Raw genomic sequence first — 22,009 nt, 5'->3', positions numbered from 1 at the left:
TGCATTTCATCACTGGTGAACACTATACCAACTTTCATCCGTGATACTATGCATATTCTTCAGATGCTTGATCAGCTACCTATGCTACCCAATTTGGTCTTGGTTACACTTGATGTTAAAGCCCTTTACACCTCTATCAACCACCAACAAACAATCAGCAGTATTGACTTTATCTTTAGAGCACACTCAGCTTCATTCTTTGAACACATAGAAATGATTAAAGACTTACTAACAGTTGCTCTTTCCAATAATGTGTTTCTGTTTAACAACACCTACTATACACAACGTATTGGAATTACGATGGGGGCAAGCTATGCTCCTGCCCTTGCAAATATTTTAATGCCTAACTACGAACAACAAATTGTCTTTTCCAACCAATCTTTCAAACCACATATTCATATGTGGAAGAGATATATTGATGATGTGTTCTTGGTGTGGCAGGGTTCTATTGAATGCTTAAATGAATTTGTTACTTACCTTAACTCAATCAATTGGGGCATCCAGTTTACACATACATACAGCTTTACGAGTATCAATTTTTTGGATCTTACAATCAGCATTTCAGACAATCAGTTTGTGACCAAAACATTCAGAAAATCTACATCTGTTAACGCAGTTCTACATGCCAGTAGCTGTCACAAGAAAACTGTGATTTCCAATATTCCGAAAGGGGAATTTATCAGGGCTAGACGTAACTGTCTGTTGAACACAGATTTCAATGAGGAATGCTCAATAATACGTCAGATGTTTCTTACTAGAGGTTATGACTCTCAATCAGTAGCTAAAGCTGAGCAAGAAGTACGAGTCATGAAGAGGCGCGATCTACTCACACTAAAAGTACGGAATGAGACCATTCACTCCCAGAAACTGAAATTTATCACAAGATTCAATTCGGATAGTTCAGTACTCTACAATATAATCAAAAGACACTGGAACATTTTACAACTCGACCGGGATATTACCCCTTGGGTTGAGAGTACACCAAGCTTTATTTATACCAAGGCAAGCAATCTTGAGAACATTCTCTCTCACTCACTCATGCCAACATCATCACAACACCAACAACAAAAAACATGGTTACACCAACCCTCACACCCAGGTTTCTACAAATGTGGGGGATGTTCTGTGTGCCCACATGCAATTGAGACCACGGCCATTGACTTTGGACATATAGGTACACACAAGATCAATTCTTTTATTAATTGCAACTCTAAATTTTGCATTTATTGTATCAAATGTGTTTGTGGTCTTTATTACATTGGCAGTACGATTAGTCCATTGAAAATCTGTATTAGGGAACATCTCTATTCTATTTCACAATCTGACTCCAAATACCCCTTAGCCATGCACTGGCAACGTGTCCATCAAATGGACAACAAATCAATGATCCAATTTGCTGGGATCATGAAGGTTTCACTCCCGCAACGTGGAGGCAACCTGGTATTAAAACTCCGACAATTAGAAGCCCGTCTAATATGCCAATACCGTACTGTTGATTTTGGTCTAAACACAGACCATGAACTATCTGTCTTTTTGTGATCACATATGCTTTAGAACCCTATTGGATGTGATCTGCTATGTGCCATTAATTAAGGGTTTGCTTAAACCACTATATACTTGTAACAATGGAGATCAGTCAATCAATACATGTGTTTGCATACGATTGTTTAACCTTTATTTTTGACCCGGTTACGTAATTAGTAACCATCATAGATTCAAGGTAGGAATCGCTAATTGGCTCCTCCTCTTGCATGTTGGCTCCGGAGTCCGTCACTTGTACTAAATGTCTTTAATCTTAATGTTCATAACACGGACCGGTCCCCTTTTCCATATGTCCTAGCTGTCACTTCCATATGTGCATTTCACGGGCCTGTTTACATTCAGCCCTTAAATTATAATTTCTATACGCATACGATGCTCTTAATTATTCCTCCATTCAAATGGTTTCCCCCATTGGCTGGTCGATTTTACTTCTAAAAATTACCAGTGGCTATTGCCACTTTCTTACATACCATCTTTTCCAGTGCTTCTCTTTTGCACAATTGCAGAGCCCAACACTAGTTTAACATGGCGGCCCCCTTGCCATACTCTTAATTGTCGGCATTTGGCCTTCTTCGCTGTTGCCGCCCCTTTCGGTTCCATTCAATTATGGACACAGAACCTCACCCGAGCGGCTCCATTCACTTCATTTAGCAGCGGACGCGCTGGTAAGTCATCGCTCAGTTAGTTTGCAGATGAACCCTAGCCTATACGGGGACCTAAATCAATTCCGTGTTAGTCTAGACGACCGCCGGAGGCAACATCCAATTTGCTAATTGATGTCTCTCTTTTGCTCTTCTTTCTCTTTACGGGATGTTTACCACTTGGATTTCGGCCACATTTCAGCATTGCTCTATTTGACTAAGTACGTTCTCCGTGCAACTGCAAGTTACTGGTATGTTGCCTTTATTTTTCAATTTCAATTATGTGCTATTTTTGCTCGTTATGTATGCTAACAGGCGCTCAAAATTTCCTGTAAAAATGTTGTTAAATTTTTCTTGTTTTATTGGGAGCCCACGTATTACTTTTCATTTCTATTTATGGTTCAATACCTGGTAAGCCTTTTACGCTTGGCAAAGTTTTTGTTATCCCTTGACTCATTTTCTTTTCAATTCATTGCGCAATTATTTCCATTAGCACGAGATTTGCAGATTGACCAAGCTTAAGGTACCCCTATACAATTTGGCTTTACCCATGTACTTTTTGGCTGATCACCATTGCAACCCTTTTTCCTCAATTCATGTTCTTTATTTATTTTTTATTTCTCTTTATTAACCTGATATCCTTTGACAAACAATGCCGCACTCCATTGGTAATATGCTTTTTACCTTATGTTTAATTCAAATGTATTTTTTGTTAACTTTCTATTCAATTGCTATGGCATTGTGGTTGGTTTGATTTTAATTTGGTTGGTACACCCTACCTGCTCCATGTGTTTTGGATATGGGTGTCTTTGTTCTATTTTTACTATTGATTTTGGAATTGTGTAATAATTATTTTCATCAAAATTATATCTAAGCAGCCTCAGTAGAAGAGCATGGAGCTCGGAACACGTGTCAGGCTGCAACGTTGTTCATTAAAATCACTCAATATAATCAGCAAATTGTGCTTTCTATTTGATATTGTGTGCGCAGTGTGAGAGCAAACCCAGTGTTCCCTCATCTTTTACTCTGTGGGTAATTTGGCAGGTTCCCACTACCGCTCTCAGCCGCAGCCCATTAGCAAGCACCCTAACTTGCCCTCCATGCGCTGCACCCTTTAGAGTCCTTTCTCTGCCATTTTTCTTGTTCCTCGTGCATATGCAACAACAAATACGCTGAATATACAGCGCATAAACAAAGAAAAAGATGGTCTAATTTTAAACAGAACCAACTTGCTCCGCCTACTGCATGCGATTCCTCCACTTCAAACGATTGATTCAGTAGACATCAAAGTAGTCGAATTCATGCAAGAACAAAGAACAATTTAACCCAAGGAGGACTGAAATGTGCAAACCAATTACAACGATTAGGCTTCCTATGTACGGCAAAATATGCAAGAAATAAAATACCAAGGTCATTAGAGGACGATATAAAAGAAGAAGCCCGACATGCAAAAACAAGGAAGAATGGACAAGAACTATCTTCCATAATAATCGAGACAGATGAACGGCATCATATGAATAAATATGTGCGCAGAAGCAGAACGAGATCTCCTGACAGCAGAGAAAAAGCTGTTGTTCAAAAGTACCAGAAAAAACGAACTAAAGATTTACTCAAAGCAGAACACAATTATCCAAGGATGACATATTTATAACAACCACACCATAAATAAAAGTGTACATTGAAGCTTTGCTCATGGAATACTCACCTATTCAATCATGATCTAGGCCAGTACAAAATCATTTGTTTACAAGAGACATCGATCATAAACCAACCAACATGCGATGGGTATACAACTAACATGAACCCCGTGATATTTGTGGCCAAGGGCCGACCATATGCTGGTTTAATAACTCTAATCAAATTAAGCGCAAACCTACATCTGAATGAATCATTCAATCCCACTGAAAGAAATAGGAAAAACCAAAACATATGATACAAAGCACATTGGTATTATAAATCTCTACTGGAATACACCCACCAGTGGAGATGTTACATTTATTGATGCAGTGCTAACGAACATCGATGCAGTTGAGGCAAAATATAACCAAATGGAAATGATCGTATGTGGTGATCTAACTATCCACCTATTTTTATTCCAACAGCGAGAAAATCCCATTTCATAAACTATCCAGCAAAGCACAAACATGGACGAAAGAAATGAACGAAAGAAATCTAACTCTAACCTATGGTGATAACCCACTAAAACCAACGTGGACAAGAGGCGCTTCAAAGGCTTACCTGGATTATATATACACGTCTGCAAATATTACAGCTCAAATCCAGGAATATCTGGTCATCCCCACGAAACAGAGCGACCATAATAAAATAGAAATAAGATGGAAGGCAAACTATGAGCTCATGGGAAAAATAAACATTCCAAGTATTGAGATTAACACTGGATATAATAGATTGCTTTTATCAGAACAACAGTTTGGAAGAATGAAAGATACATTCTACACATCAAATAGGACGGCGAAAGATAAAATCAATTATGAATGGATGCTGAGTATAATCGCAGACCCATACAAAAAAATGTACATACCCATGCTTATAACACACAAATCGCATTGAGGAAAAACAACTAAAGAAGAACATATCAGCAACAAAGAACATGGCACTGGAAGAAGGGATAATAACATCCAAAATACTAAGACAACAACACTGAAATTGGATTAAAAACATGAGAGCTTCCATGGTACAGAACAATGCCGAAACCATGTAACAGGCATTAGGAAACAAAAGTTCTAGAGAGCTATGGAATCTACTCAATGGGAAAACACTATAACAACAAAAGATGATGTTAGATGTCCCCGAAAGAGAATGGATTTTTCATTTCTCTCAGCTATACAAAACAATGGATCCAGAATCGAAAGCTGGCGATCATAAGGAAAAATTGTATATTGAGTGGTAGCACAAAGAAGTATTGACACACATCAAAAGTCTTAATAGTTCATGGACCCCAGGACCTGATGGTCTCTTTAATACTATATTAAAAAAACATCCTGAAGCATGCGCTGACGTATGCATGCAAATATTCACCCTCATTTCAGAAAATAACTACATTCCAGAAACACGGAAAACGGCAATTCTGATACCCATTTTAAACATGGATACAAGAGGCAACCGTGTAATTATCGTCCATTAGCCTTGTTAGACCCTATAGGGAAAGATTTTGTATCATTTCTCCTAAAGAGGCTAACTCATTGGGCAAAGACAAATGGGAGACAAGATGCTCAACAAACTGGCTTTACATAGAGTGTAGGTACAAACATCAACCTATTTATTCTTAACTTATTAAAACAGGAATCTACAAAATCCAAAACATCTACCCATGCAGCGTTCATTGATTTACAGCTTGCATTTGATAGCGTCAATCGGCTAAAACTTTGGTAAAAACTAAAAACATGGAGATGTCCCACTGAAATACCTGAACCCATCAAAGCACTTCATACGGATGCAAATGTAAGAGTGAGACTTTCCCAATATGGAACGGTAACAGATTCTAACGTACAACGGACTAAAACAAGGCTGCCCCTTGGCCGGGACACGCTTCAGTCTGTACATGTCGGACATATCAGAAAACCAAAATGATATAATAATGAATCCTCCCTGAATGCAATACCAATCCTGTACATACTGTATGCCGATGACATAGTTCCTAGATAAGACACAAACAGGACAACAAAAAAGACTGGGAAAGTTGGAACAATATGTTGAAGAAAAGGAGCTGAAGATAAACATCAAAAAATCACAAGTTATGACATTAACTTAACATCAAAGCTCGAAGTGCAAAACATTATCAATATGATCAGAAGGGAAAACTGGTAAAGACCATGAACTATCTTGGTATCTGGATAAATCAATTCCGAACAGAAAAAGAGTGGACAGAACATCTGTAAAACAAAGCGTGTTCACTTGCCAGACAAGGCCTGATTATACACAGAAAGTATGGCCAGTTTTCAATGAAACCAATAATCAGCTTCTATAGGCAGCAAGTGATTACCATATTAACATATGGTAGTGATGCAATGCCTAACATTCCGCAGCAAACATGGAACCGAGTAGAAGGGATCTTTTTGTGGAAGATACTGTCCCTACCTGCTGCATACCCAATACCCAGAATCCGCTACCCAATCAATTGAATCCGTAATAAATTAGAAGTATTTACATTCATACAGAAAAATCATTAGTGACGACAACATCCCTGCGATCGAGATATTGTGACAGAAAGATAAAACTTGCATGCTACAGCGTTAAACATCTGGAAAGACGCGTGCTGACGTATATTGAACAACACTGACTTAACAACTGAAGCATTGATGAATAGACCTTTAACAGTCAAAAAAATAATCTAGCAAAATGAATGGATAAAGACCATTCATGAGAAAGAACAATATCATTTGAATATAACCTCGGCCCTAGATGTAAGAGCATTAAATAAGTTGCCGCAATATTTGAGTATCTTTCCTAGCAGGCAAATGAGAGATACATTCTGCTGGCTACGACTAAATGTCCTGCCCACATGTGAATATCTTGCTAAAACAAAGCAAATACTGGTGAATGAGGTTATTTGCCGATTCTGTCAGCAAAAAAAACAAGTCAAAACAAGTTATCACATATTCTTGGAATGCCGAGCAATTAGTGAGCAAAGATAACTGTTTGCAGGAATGCTTCCTGCAGAAGGTTTGCAATACAGCCCCAGAGAAAGATGGGGACTGATAACAAAAGGATGATCTACAGGATCATAACATTTTGGAATGAAATAATGACTAAGAATGATGAAAATAGAAATAATCAAAGCAAAATGAAGAAGACAGTAAAATGCATTTTGTAGCAACTCCAAAAATATCCTTTGAAGAACTTTTAAGCATAAAGAATTAGAGACATATTTGTATCCAAACATGTAAAGAAAGATGGACAATTATAGATATGGTTCAAATGTAAAATGTTTGAATGCAAACTATATCATTAAAAAAAAGTGATCACATGTTATTGGACAGGCTACCAAGCACGTACATACATTTAGATTCCTTATTGCCTATGTATATTTTTGTTGCATTGGTCGCTAGATAAACAAAAGAAAAGTAATGCAATAAGAAAACAAGGCCTATTCAAAAAGGCAAAAAGTCATTCAAGAGTTGAGATTTAAACCTAGTTCCCTGAACTGCTCCTTTTTTGGAAACAATTACACAAACCACTTCACAAGAAGCGCCATAACCATTAAGCTTGTAAAAAAACAAGAAATTGTTAACATATCATCAAAGGGCACTATGCATTGAACTTGGCCAAACCTTATGCATATACAGTGCAAGTTATGCTTAGCACCATACTGTGGAGTGAATGCATAGGAGCCATTCTTCTCTAGGCCAGCAGCAGTATGAAAAAAGTAATACATTTCCCTGCTGGCTTATTTCAAGACGAATGTTCTTGTATAGGGGATGACATTGCATCATTTGTTTGACGATATTACATATGATTATGAAAAGCTCTGAACACCACCTGAATTCCAGGAGTTACTAATTTGAAACTGGGGCATTTTCAAATTACAGGGGTGTGAAACATACTGTTAATAGTAGAGAAGTGCTCAACCTTTCATCACATTGGCACTGTGATGTGCCAATGTACAGATAATGCCAGTGTTAGGCAAAGTTTGTATGCAGTACCCTTTGGTAGACAACTCTGTCTACAGGTATAGGAAAGCCAACCTTTGGTATAAGCTTGTACTACACAGTTTTGGTAGTGTGTTGAGCAGCCAGGCTTATCTCAATGTGAGCTATAGGGGAGTTACACAGAAATTCACAGTGGCAAGTGTTCAAATAAACTCTTACACACAAGGTTTCTTGAATAAACAATTATTAATTTATTTATTAGTCAGTTAGAATAAGCCTTCTTCAGAAAGAAGCAATATAAAAAGTAACACACACATACACTTCAATACTGTACACTCTTAGTTTCCAAATCAGTAAAGGCCCTTTTGGGATGGACCACAGACACAACCTACACCCTCAGGTGACTTCAATAGCTAGTGTGCTGGGGACACTAATATCTTGCTGTTTGCATTTAGAATACTTTTAGAAGTTGGTAAATGGAAAAGATTATTAGAACAAGAAGAGACCACAAACATTTTCAAGCATGCAAATACTTTTAGATCCTCCAAGAAGAGTCATTCAGTACAATAGGCTAAGCCAAAGTTAATGGGCAAAAGTCTTATATAAAATGAAGCACTTCTGGGGGATCCAAAAGTATTTGCCTGCTTGAGAATATTTATGGTTTGTGGCTTTGTGGCTTTGCGTATGTTCCCTATAAAATTTAATTTCATTTCACCAATCACATGTTAGGATCTCTGGACATTACTGGCTACATGATATCTGGACACTGCCCTCCTTTCCCAAGATTTCAACAAAACTGAAAATGTGTGGGTGGTTTTGTGGCTTTGCATATGTTCTCTGCACAATTCCACACTGTTTCAACGATCTGCACCACATTTTGCAGAGTCACCTGTTAGGACCCTTCAGTCATTACTGGCTACATCACATTTAGACACCCCATCCTTTTCTCCGGATGTCAGCTAAATTAAAAAAATGTGTGTGGGTTTGTGGCTTGGCGATGCGTTGTTCCTTACACAATTTCACACCATTTAACCAATCTGCACCAAATTGTGCAGAGTTACCTGTACCTCTGAGGTAATGAAAGCCTGGCATGTCCGGTATATCAGCTAGTAATATATAAAAAAGAAATCTATAGATTGGCTGACTAACTACAGGCAACCAACCATATCATGTGGCAAAGGGGTTTTAAGAGGAATTTAAGAAGTGGTATTTTACATTGGAATGGAAGCCTAAGAGGGAACAGATTGTGCAGTTTTATTTTATTAGAACTTTTACACATCAAGAAATACTTACATAGCTCATTAGATAGCAAACGAAATTGAGCAATTCTAAAAACAAATTCTTAAATAGGACAATCTTTCATCACAATCATTATTATATATATAATTAAATAAACATTGAGACATTCAGCATTCATTCACAATAACCCATAATATGTAATTATAATACTAAAATAAACCAAACTCCATTCTGGTAATAGGGCAAATAGTCACATAAGTCAAAAATTAAACCGTTGTCATCCAAATGCATTATACAATTTCTCACCGCATTTACAGTAGTATTTCCTAATTTATCCAACATTCTAATAACCTCTGTGGTTAGAAAAACTTAATTTCCTGCACTTAACCTCTCCCGTACTACTTGTGTCAGATCTTCATTACTTAATGTGAAAAATCTACTCAGGTATCTTGTTCTAATATCTCTTAAAAGTGGACATTCCGCCATCAAATGGTATGGGGTCTCTTTGGTCATTTTACAGTGGCAACACATATTTGGCTCTACCCCCCTTCTTCTGGTGGCCAACATTTCCACTGTGGGCAAGAGATTAAGACGAAAGCGCAGAAATTGGCTCTGTATTCTTGGACATGGGAATTGCTTTAAATATGTTGGCACTATTCCCACTGGCTTTTCAATCCTGTCAAAAGTAGAATACGTGTTGTTATTTCTAACTAATGCGATCATTTTAATCCAATCCCTCTCCTTCAGTCTTTTTTTACTGTGTTCGGATTTTCATACATCCCCTTCTGATATTTTCTGCATTCCACCAAAATAGCATCAGCTCCATTGACCAGCACCATTAATAGGGATGATTTATTTGACTCCAATTCTTTAGCTAAATTTACAAAAAGTGTATGTGCAGTGGGATAGAGAATTTTCATTACTATGGTCAAAGGTTTACATTGGACCCAGTAGTCCAATGACAATGAGCCCAATTCATAATGAATTGACGGCAGTGGTGTCCCACTTGGTAAACTTAGTACCTTTTTTCCATATGAAGCCCTCTATTTTTACCCATGGTATAGTTAGACTTCACTTCTACTCCATATAATATCTTGGGAACAACTTTCCCAACATAGTATGTGAGCAGGGGTTTTATTGTGAACATGCAGTATTTAGAGAGGATCTTCTTCATTTGGTATCATCTGCCCGCTTTTGTGCAGCATTCAATTCACACTATCCTCACACGATGTTTTATCAGTAATCTGAAAGCCTAGGTCGATTACTTCTCTTTCAGGTTGTATCTTGATATTATCTACGTGCCAGGTATATTTTGCTCATGAGGACATGGGGTGGGAAAGCTGTATCACATGACACTTTTTCTGATTGATTACAAGACCATTACTTTTAGCGTGTTCAGTAGATTTTATAAGCAGGCGCTGCAGACCTAACAGAGTAAGGTCCATAAGTGCCAGGTCATCTGCATAAGCCAACCAATTTATAGCTTCTCCTCCTAATTTAGGTGAGATCAAACCCACTCCCTCTATTGCCCTCTTGAAGTCGGCCATAAAGAGGTTAAATAAGCATGGTGTAAATATACAGCCCTGGCGTAGGTCTTTGTGGGTCCTGGCGATTTTAATGCACGTTCTAGGTCTAATCTTATTCTAACCCAGGTCTCTGGATGGATGTGTTCTATTATTGGCAAAAGATATGACAGAAGAAGATATGACAGAATACTGACAGAATACTCCATGCCTTGAGTTTCTTCCATAAATGTTCCCTGTCAAAAAGATCAAAGGCTTTAGAGAAGTCTATTAAGGCAACAAAAATGCTTGTCTGACTACCTCTTTGGTCTTAGACAATTTGTTCCTTTAAGACCGATAGTATAAGACCATTTAGGGTGGTTCCCATTCCTTTACGGAATCCTGTTTGTGCTTTTGGTAAGATATATTGCTCCTTTACCCAATCATTAAGTTTTTCAAGAACAAGGGCAGCAAATATTTTGCTATCAGGATCTACCAAAGTGATAGGGGATCATTTAATGGCTCAGTGCGATCCCGCTTCTTATGGCCAGGTACAAATATGGATTCTCTCCATGATTCTGGGATCTTTCTTTTCCTCAAGATATCCTTGAAGAGAAGATTCAACAAACCTGTGCATAATTCTGCATTGCTCTTAAAGACTGCTTTGGAGACACTACTAGGGCAACATGCAGCTGACATAGAGGTTTTTATGATGAATCTCTCAATGTGAGAGGGATCAAAATTCAAGATACAAGGTCTGCTGGTATCAGCCACTTGACTGGACCCTTCATGTACTTCTCCATTAATTATGTTCCAGTGCAGAATCCATGCAGCCTCAGATACACTTGTGGATTGCATTATGCATTGCAGATGATCAATGTTATTCATCACGGACCAGAACCGCTTAGTATCATTTTTCAAATATTCTCAGCATCATCTCCCCGGATTTATTATTCAGCAGATATCTATGATACATTAGCCAGTGTTTATATGCTGATTGAACATCCTTGATTTGTGATTAACAGTGTTTTGACCCATGCTCATTCATTTTATTCTGCCTCAGATAATAATTCATTTTTTTTATTTAGCCAGGCTTCCTTGTCCAAGGCATGTTTATGCCAAGTTGTTAAATTACATATTGTGCTAGGTATTTCTCAGGAAAAAATAAAGTAGCTACGTTTTTCTACTGAGCAGTCGTTGATCAAAGCCCCCTCTGTTGCTCCTTCTACATAGTTTAGCAATTTCAAATTCAATATTGCACCCTTGCATCTGTATTTCCATATCTGGTTTCCAGCTGGATTAACCATCAGATCTACTGGTGCAAGGGTTGCAGAGCAATTTACCTTCATTGCTAAGGTAGTAATCAACATATCGTGATCACTTAGGGCAGTCTTTTTCACTCAAAATTGTTCGCACAGGTCTAATAATGTTCAAGACAAAACGACATAGTCAATTGTGGAGTGAGACTTTCCTTGGTTCCATGTGGGGGCCATTTTATTGTCAACAGCCATTGTTTCATTCACAATATGCAGATCCCAAGTATCACACAGAATCTCCCATTTTTGCCCATTCACTCGATCAATCTGTTTCAAGCGTAATCAGCGAGTCACCCTCCATTTGCCACTTACCAATCATTTGGAAAATATGAAGGATGTAACTATCTAATGTTTCCAGCTGATTGTTCCAATACTGGTTTATCACCAGTAGCTTCCTTCTTTTAACCTCACAAAGAATCTCCATTTCAACAGCAAGGATCCCCTCTATATCATCGGAGACTGTGTGGGATGGAGTAATTTTTCAATTCCTTGAGGCCACTAACAATCCACCCATTGGCCTACCCATGTTGGATTTCTTAGCTACTTGCTGCATTATACTAAAACCATTGCAGCAAAAGGTGGTAGTTTACCAGGTTTATGAAACGTTATAATATCATATTCTGTGAAAATACAATTGTCATCCTCAAACCCCAAGAACCTATTAAAGCCTCTTGTGTTCTAATCTAGACATTTCAAATTCCCTTGTGTCAGAGATTCGCTTGAGGATCCCTTATTCCCATTAATTCATTTTTTAACAATTGAAGGACTGTTTGCCCCAGTCCTTGTTGTTCAATTACAGTATTACCTGTCACTTTACTCCCACTTACACCTCTAACCTCAATTATATTCCCTAAATATCTCAACTTCATCATTATCCCTTCATCTCCAACCTCCATCATATTTATTTCATCAGCTTTTTTCTTTCTTATGGGGAACAGGTCCTTGGACGTGAGTCTTTCTTTTGTTCCATGTTTTGAATTGCATATTTGGTTAGAGCTATCACTATCGGCTATCAAGTATTTGCCTACTTCAATCGAACTATTGGAACTTTTTGAGGAGTCCGCCTCTGAAGATGATTCATTTTCAATTCTCACCACCCTTGTCTTTCCATTCTTTGCTTTACTCATACCTTCTCCCTTTTCACTGCACTCTTGATCCCTTTTTCCAGTATCTTTAATTTCTGAATGGCGTAGCACATGCCTTAGGTACTTTCTTGAGTCTTTCTTTAGTTGATTCCTTCTACCATTCTATTTTTTGTGTTTAGATATCTTTTTAGATATCACCATAAGTTCTTGTATTGTTATGACATCCATTAGCTCTACCTCGTCGCTAGTTCCCACAGCTTTTTCCATAAAGATTTTCAAGGTCTTTTCATGTCAAAGTGGATTGTACTCAATATATTAATTTTTACATTCAACTCTGACAGAATCAGAGTGTGAGCTTTTACTTCATCTCTGATGTTAACATACAAGGCTACTTGTGCGTTCAGTACTGTGTTTAATGCCAATATAGAAGGAGATGAGAGTTTTATGCATTCATCTCCTTCACGTAGCTTATGGTGCAGTGTATTTGTTTTGCTCGCGTCCGGCCCGTGTGCTAAATTGCTTAAAGACATTAGTTCCACCAATTCAGAAGGCGAACCCACCATACTATTGCCATAACACTGACCTTAAGGACTTGCTGCACTCAACGCTGGGTGATGTAAGAGATTTTGTGTTTACGGCTATTACCTAATTCGGGGGTATTTTAGTATCATGGTATTTTGGCAGAAAATTGGCATTGGTCCATTTTGGTGGTAATTTAGTGGTGAGCATACCTTCTATAACACTGCCCTATGATAAGACAACCCTTCCCTCTTTATAATTATGAAACACTTTGGGCTGACTGTAAACATCCGCCAGGCTTAGTACATTAGTAGGGAACCCAGTAAGATGATAAATCATGTCAATTATCGCATATAGATTGTGCCAATGGTTTATCTACACCAAACACCTATGCCCTGGGAGGGCTCTGTCCCCCATCTGCATGCATGGTGGGACACATTCATACAACATACCAACTTTCTAGATTGTGTAAATGTATTTTCTTTCTCTGAGATTACTTCCAGCGGTAATCTTTTTTACCACTGTGGTGTAGACACCCTAGCACCTCCTATTTACTTTGCCCTGCTGAAATACAAAGCTTTGGAAACATAAACAAGAAAAATTCTTACACCAAAGCAATCTTAATACCTTTTATAAATCTGTTAAACACCATGTGATTTACAATAAAAACATAATTCAATTAAAAACAATGCATTCCCCAAATCTTACCCACATTAATACTGCTGTATTTACCTAAGAGAGGACATAAAAACAAACATTGCAGTACATGGAAACATGGCATTTGGTCCCTTTGTCGTTTGGCGCATACAAAAAGAAAACATAAGTACTTTGTTTTAAAAATAGATCGCTGTGCTAACTGATAAGGAATTGCATTCAAACCGCGCTCCTCATGTTAAACTTCACTTACAATTATTTATGAGGCTTCTGCGCTTCGTCTGGACAATCTCTTTTTGCCATGGTTTATCTGCGCGGGAGTATTACAACCCCTGCACTGCCCCGGGATCCGCCTTGGGATCCCGGTGAACTTCAATGCCAGGGAGTTGCCTCTCTCCGCACTCCCTTCTGTAGACTGCAGCGCCAGACAAGGCAAAACCCACCACCCAGCAGCAGCACAGGCAGGAACAGAATGACCCAGCCTTTCAGTTCAACTCCCTATATTCTATCTGTCTGTCAATCAAGAGTAGCCCTGCCTTTATCTTGACGTACTTGACACCTCCTAGGCTTCTGACTCCACTGTCCAATCACTTCACGAGAGCCTTAATGCATCTACTTCTTTCCTGTGCGGACAAAAGAGGTTTCAGAATGCACAAGAAGACAGCTATTCATTTCTTATTGTTTTTTTCTTTACATTTCTCTTCCATGGAGGAATACTAAGACAGAATTTCCATCTGTGCTTATTAAAATTGCATTGCAATGTTAACCAAGAGAATTAATTAGTTACTGGGATTTGTTAATAGGGAAATTAGTTTGTTATATATGTTATTTTCCCAATGCAATTCTTCACAGATTCCTCACAGATGGGAATGCTCCTAATTTTGTTTGTGTGTACTGCACACTGAATCCACTGTCTTTTTCTGCATTCTGTTTTGTCATGTAAGACCTAATGTGGCATTTCACCTGCCCATCTCTTTTCTGCATTCAGACTAATCCCATTAACATACTGATCTGTATCCCTAATTTGCTAAAGGTTTTGCACCCATTTTACTGGCTGCATCTGCACACGTTTTGTTGTGGCTGCACTTAAAACGCTGCCATTTTAAAACACTGCTACTGAAAACATTGTCATCTGCACACATTTTGTTGTGGCTGCTTTTAAAGCATTTACACCCATTTTGTTGCTTCCATTGAAAACACTGTCATCTGCATTTGCATGAATCAATGCCATATATCCCTACAGTGACTGATGCTAGCAGATGGTACCAACTGCATTTCTTCAGTAACCATCTCTTCAGCACACCCTAACTCTCCAGCTCTTTCCAAGAAGCTTATGTCACTCATATTGGTCCCAGGATAACTCCTTGGTTCATTCCTTACAGAGTGAGGTTGCATGTTCTTTGCAAGAGTGCTAGCACTCACTGGTTTAAAGAAGCTATGTAACCTATGTGAGGTGCCTGGCATGGCTATCTTCACCCCCAATACTGTGATCATCTGGTAGAGGGACTTGAGATCTTACAGCAGCCTCAAGTAGATTGTTAGATTCTTTTTCAGTGCTTCTAGCTGCTGCTGGTTGTTTGGCCTCCGGTATTCCCAAACCAGCGCAGATTGCATTAAGAAGCTCTTGTTATTTTTATTGGGGGATTTCATTCACTGTGTCCGTCAAGCTAGTCAGGTCTCCTGATGTCCCCTTCGATATTATAGCAGGTGATTGTGGGGTTTGCAACTGGGAACCCTTACTTCTTCCTTTCTGTTTGTTTGTCTATTCTTTTAGCACTGCTACAGTCAGTGTTGATTGTGTTGACTGTTTTTTCCTTGTTTGACATGGTGACATCCTTACATTTTGGATTTTGAATTTGGATTTTGCTTCTTCATCCTTGTTGAATATTGCTAAGATTTATAGCAAATATAAGGGCTAACAACTTGTGCGAAATAAATGATCACACGAAAAATATGACATAAAGTTACTTATCTACTCTCCTTTATGCTACAGTTACTGTCTGATGCACTCCCTTATACAAATAAATGCAGATTAACGAGTGAAGAATAAAGCTGTGTTTATGGCGTCTTTTTCATAGGTGTGCTAGACCTCGAAACGCTCTCTTGCAGCCATCTCCATTTTCACAAATTATTTCAGAAGATGTATGGCTAACAGTCAACAGCTGGTACTTATCTTGTTTCTTAATCCATGGAAAGCTGAAAGACTCAGGGGCCCGCAGTCACTTCCCCACGCACTTTGATGACCACAATTATCAGTTTCTGATCTGTGGGAAGCTCAAATACTCAAAAGGCTGAAGTCACTTCCACACGGAGTTGATTGGCCACAGTTCTCACTTATCGTTTTGATGCGCAGGTTTAGGCTATAGGCTCAAATTCAAGGAGAATGTAAATGAGAGATGGCCAGATTGTTATGCAAGCACTTATGTATATTTCTTCGGATGTACCATACATATAGTTTAGTTTAGTTTAGTTTATTATTTCATAATGCGCACCAAACCCTGAGGTAGACGGGCGCAGCGGTAACAAGAATATTTAAGCTTATTTACATACATTAGTTACAGTACATGATTATTACAGTATGTGCAGTACATATATACAAGATATAGGGTACATAGCGTAACAAAGAAGGGACGAAAGGTGGTCTATAGTACAGGTTCAGGAGTATCACGATAATTCAGTGTAGAAGTCCAGGATTCAATGAGGGCATCGTTCGTCCAGGTTATCACGTTACATCTGAATCTAGAGTAGGGCTGATCAACTCTCAAAGTAGTAGGAAGTGCAGTCCAGGCACATGCAGCTCTGACAGGGAAGCTGGCTCCACCCGCTTTTGTTAATCTAAATCTGGAAATTTCTAGGGAGAGATGGTTTGAGGCTCTGGTGTGGTGACTGGATGTTCTTCTGGTCAGTCTGGCAGAGATATATGGGGGCGTAGTATTGTTCAGTCCTTTGTAAGTGAGGGATACCATTTTGAGGAGTATTCTATCGCTGATTTGTAACCAGTGGTGGTCTTTCCTGATATTGGATATATGCTCTCTACGGGGTATGTTAAGGGCTGCTCTAAGGGCATTATTCTGCAATATTTGCATTTTGTTTATGACAGTTTTGTTGGTGCCTGCATATAGGGCGTTGCAATAGTCCAGTTTAGACATTATTAATGCATTGGCTAGTGTAATACAGTTGGTTTTAGAGAGGTAGGGTCTGATCAATTTACAGGTGTAGGCTATAGAGGAAGCCATAGAGCTGACTTGTTTTTTGAGAGATAGTGTGGCATCAAGGTAGAAACCAAGTGTTTTTCCCTCGGTTACTACCTTGATTACATTACCATCGATATTAAAGGCAGTGTAACTGGGGCTAAGTTTTTTAAGGTTGGAATCGGAACCCAGGATCAAGATCTCAGTTTTGTCATCATTCAGGCAGAGGCCGTGAGAGGCCATCCATGCCTGAATGAGGAGATATATCTTATTTACCAGAGCCGTGTCTTTGACAAAGTTGCCAGATAGTGGTATGAGGATCTGTGTGTCGTCCACATAATTAGTATAAGTGAGCCCCAATCTGTCAAGTTTGTCGAAGAGGGGCTTAGTAAAGATATTGAACATTGTTGGGGAGACAGATGAACCTTGTGGGACACCACAGGTGATTTGTATTGGGTCTTCTGAGGCTAAGGGGGAGAACACTCTCATCGCACGGTTAGCTAGGAAGGATTGTACCCAGCCTACATCTTCACTAGAGAAATGGGCGGCAGATGCTAGATGCTTGCATAACACTGCATGGTCCACCAGGTCGTAGGCCGCCGATAGGTCGAGAAGGAGGGGCATAGCTGTTTTACCTTTATCCTTCAACTCGTCGATTTGTGTTTTAAGGTCAATTAAAGGCCGTTTCAGTACTGTGTTGTGGTCTGAATCCAGATTGGCGTGATCATAGTAGTTGGTTCGCCTCCGGATGGTTTTGGATCTGGAGGTAGGCTACTCTATCAATAATTTTAAGGAGGAATGGGACCGTAGTAATGGGCCTATAATTGGTTGGGATAGCCGCGTCAAGGGTCTGTTTTTTAAGGAGAGGCAGTACCCAGGACTCTTTGAGGTTAGTAGGGACAGTACTTGAGTCAAAAGAGGCATTAATTAGCTTTGAGATGAAGGGTGCTAAGTCTCTAGCTGCGTCCTTAATAACTTGTGCCGGGCAACTGTCGCCCTGGCAGTTAGAAGGTTTCAGAGATAATATGACCTTTTCTGTTTCCAGTATGGAGATATTGGTGAACCTGAATGGTTTGTCGATACTTGGTGTATCTGTCTTCGCTATTTTAGTCTGTAATGTTATTATTTTATTTGCTAAGGTATTTTGGATGCTAGTGCACCATTGTTTGTCCTTCGGGACGTTATCAGTGGAAGCAATCAGATTTTCCATTTCCCGGAGAATAGTAAAGAGCTCTTTAGAATTACATTTAGCCTTAATGATTGTATCATTAAATGTGTTCTTTTTAGTTTGGATTATTTCTTTCTTATATTTATTCGCAAGGTTAACAAGTAGTGTTTTGTTCTCAGCCGTTGGTGAGTGCCTCCAGATTGCTTGGAGTTTTATTTTTTGGATCCATAGTTCTTTGAGATGGGGAGTGAACCAAGAATTAAGGTGTGATTCTTGTTTACTTTTACGTAGTTTGACTGGGGCGATGATGTCCAAAGCCTTGGACATGGTATTGTTAAATGTCTCAGCTAGCGTATTTGGGTCAGAGTTATTCCCGCTAGCAGAGAGAGCTGGTAGGAAGAGAGGGAGTAGTTTTACGACAGTCATTTCTTTTTTACTTCTAGTTAGGAGAGGTGGTGCAATTTCACAAGTAACTGACTTTAGAGGCTCTATAATGGATGAGAAACAAATAAGATGGTGGTCGGATCAGGCTTGGGGGTAATATTAGTAATGGTGGTGGAGCAATTCAGATTAGCTATCCAGTCTAGTTGGCGTCCTTTTATATGTGTAGGAGCTAAGACTTTTTGGGTAATGCCATATTCGACTAAGATCGTTTGGATAGATTGGGCCTATTTGTCCTCAACATCATTAAATCCCAAGTTGAAGTCGCCTAATGATAGGAGCTGAGTGGAGTCCTTGATGTTATTAGTGAGGAGGATGGAGAGGTCTTCCTCAAAGTTACCTAAGGGTCCTGGTGGCCTGTACACTAGGAGAACAGTTAGTGTACTGTTATTGGAGATGTGTAGTTTAGCTACCCATATGCATTGCAGCACTTCGTGCCTATAATAGGAAAACAGATTTTGGGCAGCGAGTGGTGGGAGAAGTCATGCGCTTTTTACCTTCATAGGTTTCCTTGGGCTGCGGCTAGGGGGTGGAACCACAGTGCCTTCCATCGCTCCACCACCTCCCACCGCCAACATCAGCAACACTCTGCTTAATCTGCTCACTCCACTCCAAATGAAGTATTTGTAATTGATAGTTAGCAGTTAGCTCCTCCTCCTCAGCGATGGAAAAGGTAAGTAGACTCTGATTCACAGAGACACAGGATACAATCCACGGGCGAAATTGATGAAAATAGCCACAGAGTATCCAACACCAGCAACACTCTGTTTGTGCAATTGAGTTCCAGTAAAAGAGTAGGCAACATGCATGACAGAGAAGAAAGGAGGAACTTTAAAAATAACTGGAGGTGTTAAGAAGGTAACAATGATTCTGTTGCCATTCCTCAACCAGTTAATGTGACATACAAAAAGGATTGTACATCCAATTCCATTCAATGTCGTCCTCGGAATTGATAAGCAATTAGGACCCAATCAGCACTTAAGTTCATAATGACAATGTGTTGCTATGATCGGGCACATGCTGATGATCACAGGTGTGATCTACAGGCAAAATATATTGTACCTGAGGCACGTGTCAGATTGATTAAAAAATACAAATGTGTGCACCTGTGGGCATCCCAATTTGTGGGATAAGGTCAGCTTGCATCATCGTCCTGGAAAGGATGGAATAAGGGTGGTTGGGATCTTGTGTTTTGAACCTTGTAGCCTGGCAGCATAATGAAGCCATAGTAAAACATATAAACTTTAGTCAACTAGAAATCTTAAAATCAGATTTCCACTGCATAGGACTGCATAATTCATCAATTCAGAGTTCCTGACTTAGTTGCCTTTGTTCATATATGTCCATATCGCCATCACTTCCAAACTTCTGGTCCACTTTTTAAATGCATTAGTGGACCCCTAAACATGAAGATAATACAAGGTGTGCAAGTAACTAAGGCCGGGTGAAATCCCCCAAAACGTCCTGCGAATATTCCAAGCCCCTTATGACCTCCTTGTGACCCCAGCACCGCAAACAATGTTTAACATGTTCCTCCTCCCTACAGGAGTCTGCAAGAGCCTGAGGGGAGCATCTGGCATGTTACAGGGCTTTTAGACAATGATACCAGACGGCCCATCCTTATGAGCCCGACCTATTTACCCCTCTGTAATGTCTATTCTTACTTGACTAGTCTATAGAAAAGGTCCTGAATCGACTGCTCCCTTATGAAACGTTTCTAAGACTTTGCTTTCACTGGCTGCTCCCCTCCCTGGTATGGAGGAGTCAGTTTCAGCCAAATTCGGACACTTTTCTACTCAAGCAACGTTTATCTCAACAGACCAGCACTCTCTGAGCCACTGGCTGCCCTCTATAACCTACCAAGGTGTTTAAGGCTTTTCATTCCAATCAAGCAGGAAGTAGGTGGACTGTCCACACAAAGAATGCACACTAAATGGCATCGCCTACCTGCTGCTGCTTCGCCACACTTTTTTGCATATCAGCTTTCATTCACTTTTAGACCTTACCTATTGCCCCTGCACCTAGAAAAAACAGGTGCAATTTAAGTTTCATGACTTTTCTGACGAATTTGAAGTTGCCCCCTTGCTACCCCATCTTAAGCGTGTAACTGTTTTCTATTTAGATGCCCCATGGCCACACTCAGAAGTCGCTACCACACCCCAGGTAAAGCCCCCTTGAACTGATTTATGTTTTAGTATAATACACAACTCTTTAACTCATCAGTCCTTTCATGAATTATTTCCATTTTGTCCAGCACGAAGTCATACACTTGACAAACACTTCGTGAAACTGCTACGCTGTCTTGGAATCATTTGCAATCAGTTGAGGTCTTTGTCCAGTTATCTAGGAGAAATACCCTGTCACGTGGAAGATATCTCATCCTAATTTTTCTTAATTGAAGTCTATCATGAAAATGTGTAAGGCCATGTACATGATTATTATGACAGCTGCTTGCATTTGCAAGCATTTGCAAGCTACAGTGTCTTCGAAAACCAAACGGGTATGGAACAGAAGAAATGCATGTTTCATATTAAAATTGTATATTCATGCCAATGCCCTTAAAATGTGAGGGCATTCGGTGCAGAAAGAACACAGATACCATTGTGTTACCTCCTTCATTATATATTGCATCTGACTTCTTAATTAGAATGTTGAAAAGTGAATAGTGAATAATTACGGTCTGTTAATCATGCTTTCTCTGCCTACCTACCATGTGTTATTCCTTTGCTACAAAGAATTTAATAATCTTGATCCAAACATGCAAGATGGTGCAAGCATCTCCTTTCCTTTGAAAATGCAAACTGCGTGGGATTCAGCCTGGCTGGATCTTCCAAGTTCTGTTGCTAGAGGCATTACAGTAATACTTGGAAAACTTTACACATACATAACTCACAGAGTGCATCTACCGGATTTGTCAGTTTCCCCCTTAAGCCATGAAGAGTCTGGCAATATCTTCCTAGAATTTACAAGAAGCCATCATTGCTCATGCATTTTGCATGCGAGGGACGTACTCTGATATGGCCTGGTCCATCCAACCTTATTTCTGGAGAGCCTTCATTTTCCACTTTTTTATAAATGGGAAACGTAATCGAACCTTTCCAG

This window comes from Ambystoma mexicanum, chromosome 2p (assembly GCF_040938575.1).
Source record: "Ambystoma mexicanum isolate Mex_15411 chromosome 2p, UKY_AmexF1_1, whole genome shotgun sequence".
NCBI lineage: Eukaryota > Metazoa > Chordata > Amphibia > Caudata > Ambystomatidae > Ambystoma > Ambystoma mexicanum.
This window is presented reverse-complemented; position numbering follows the sequence as displayed.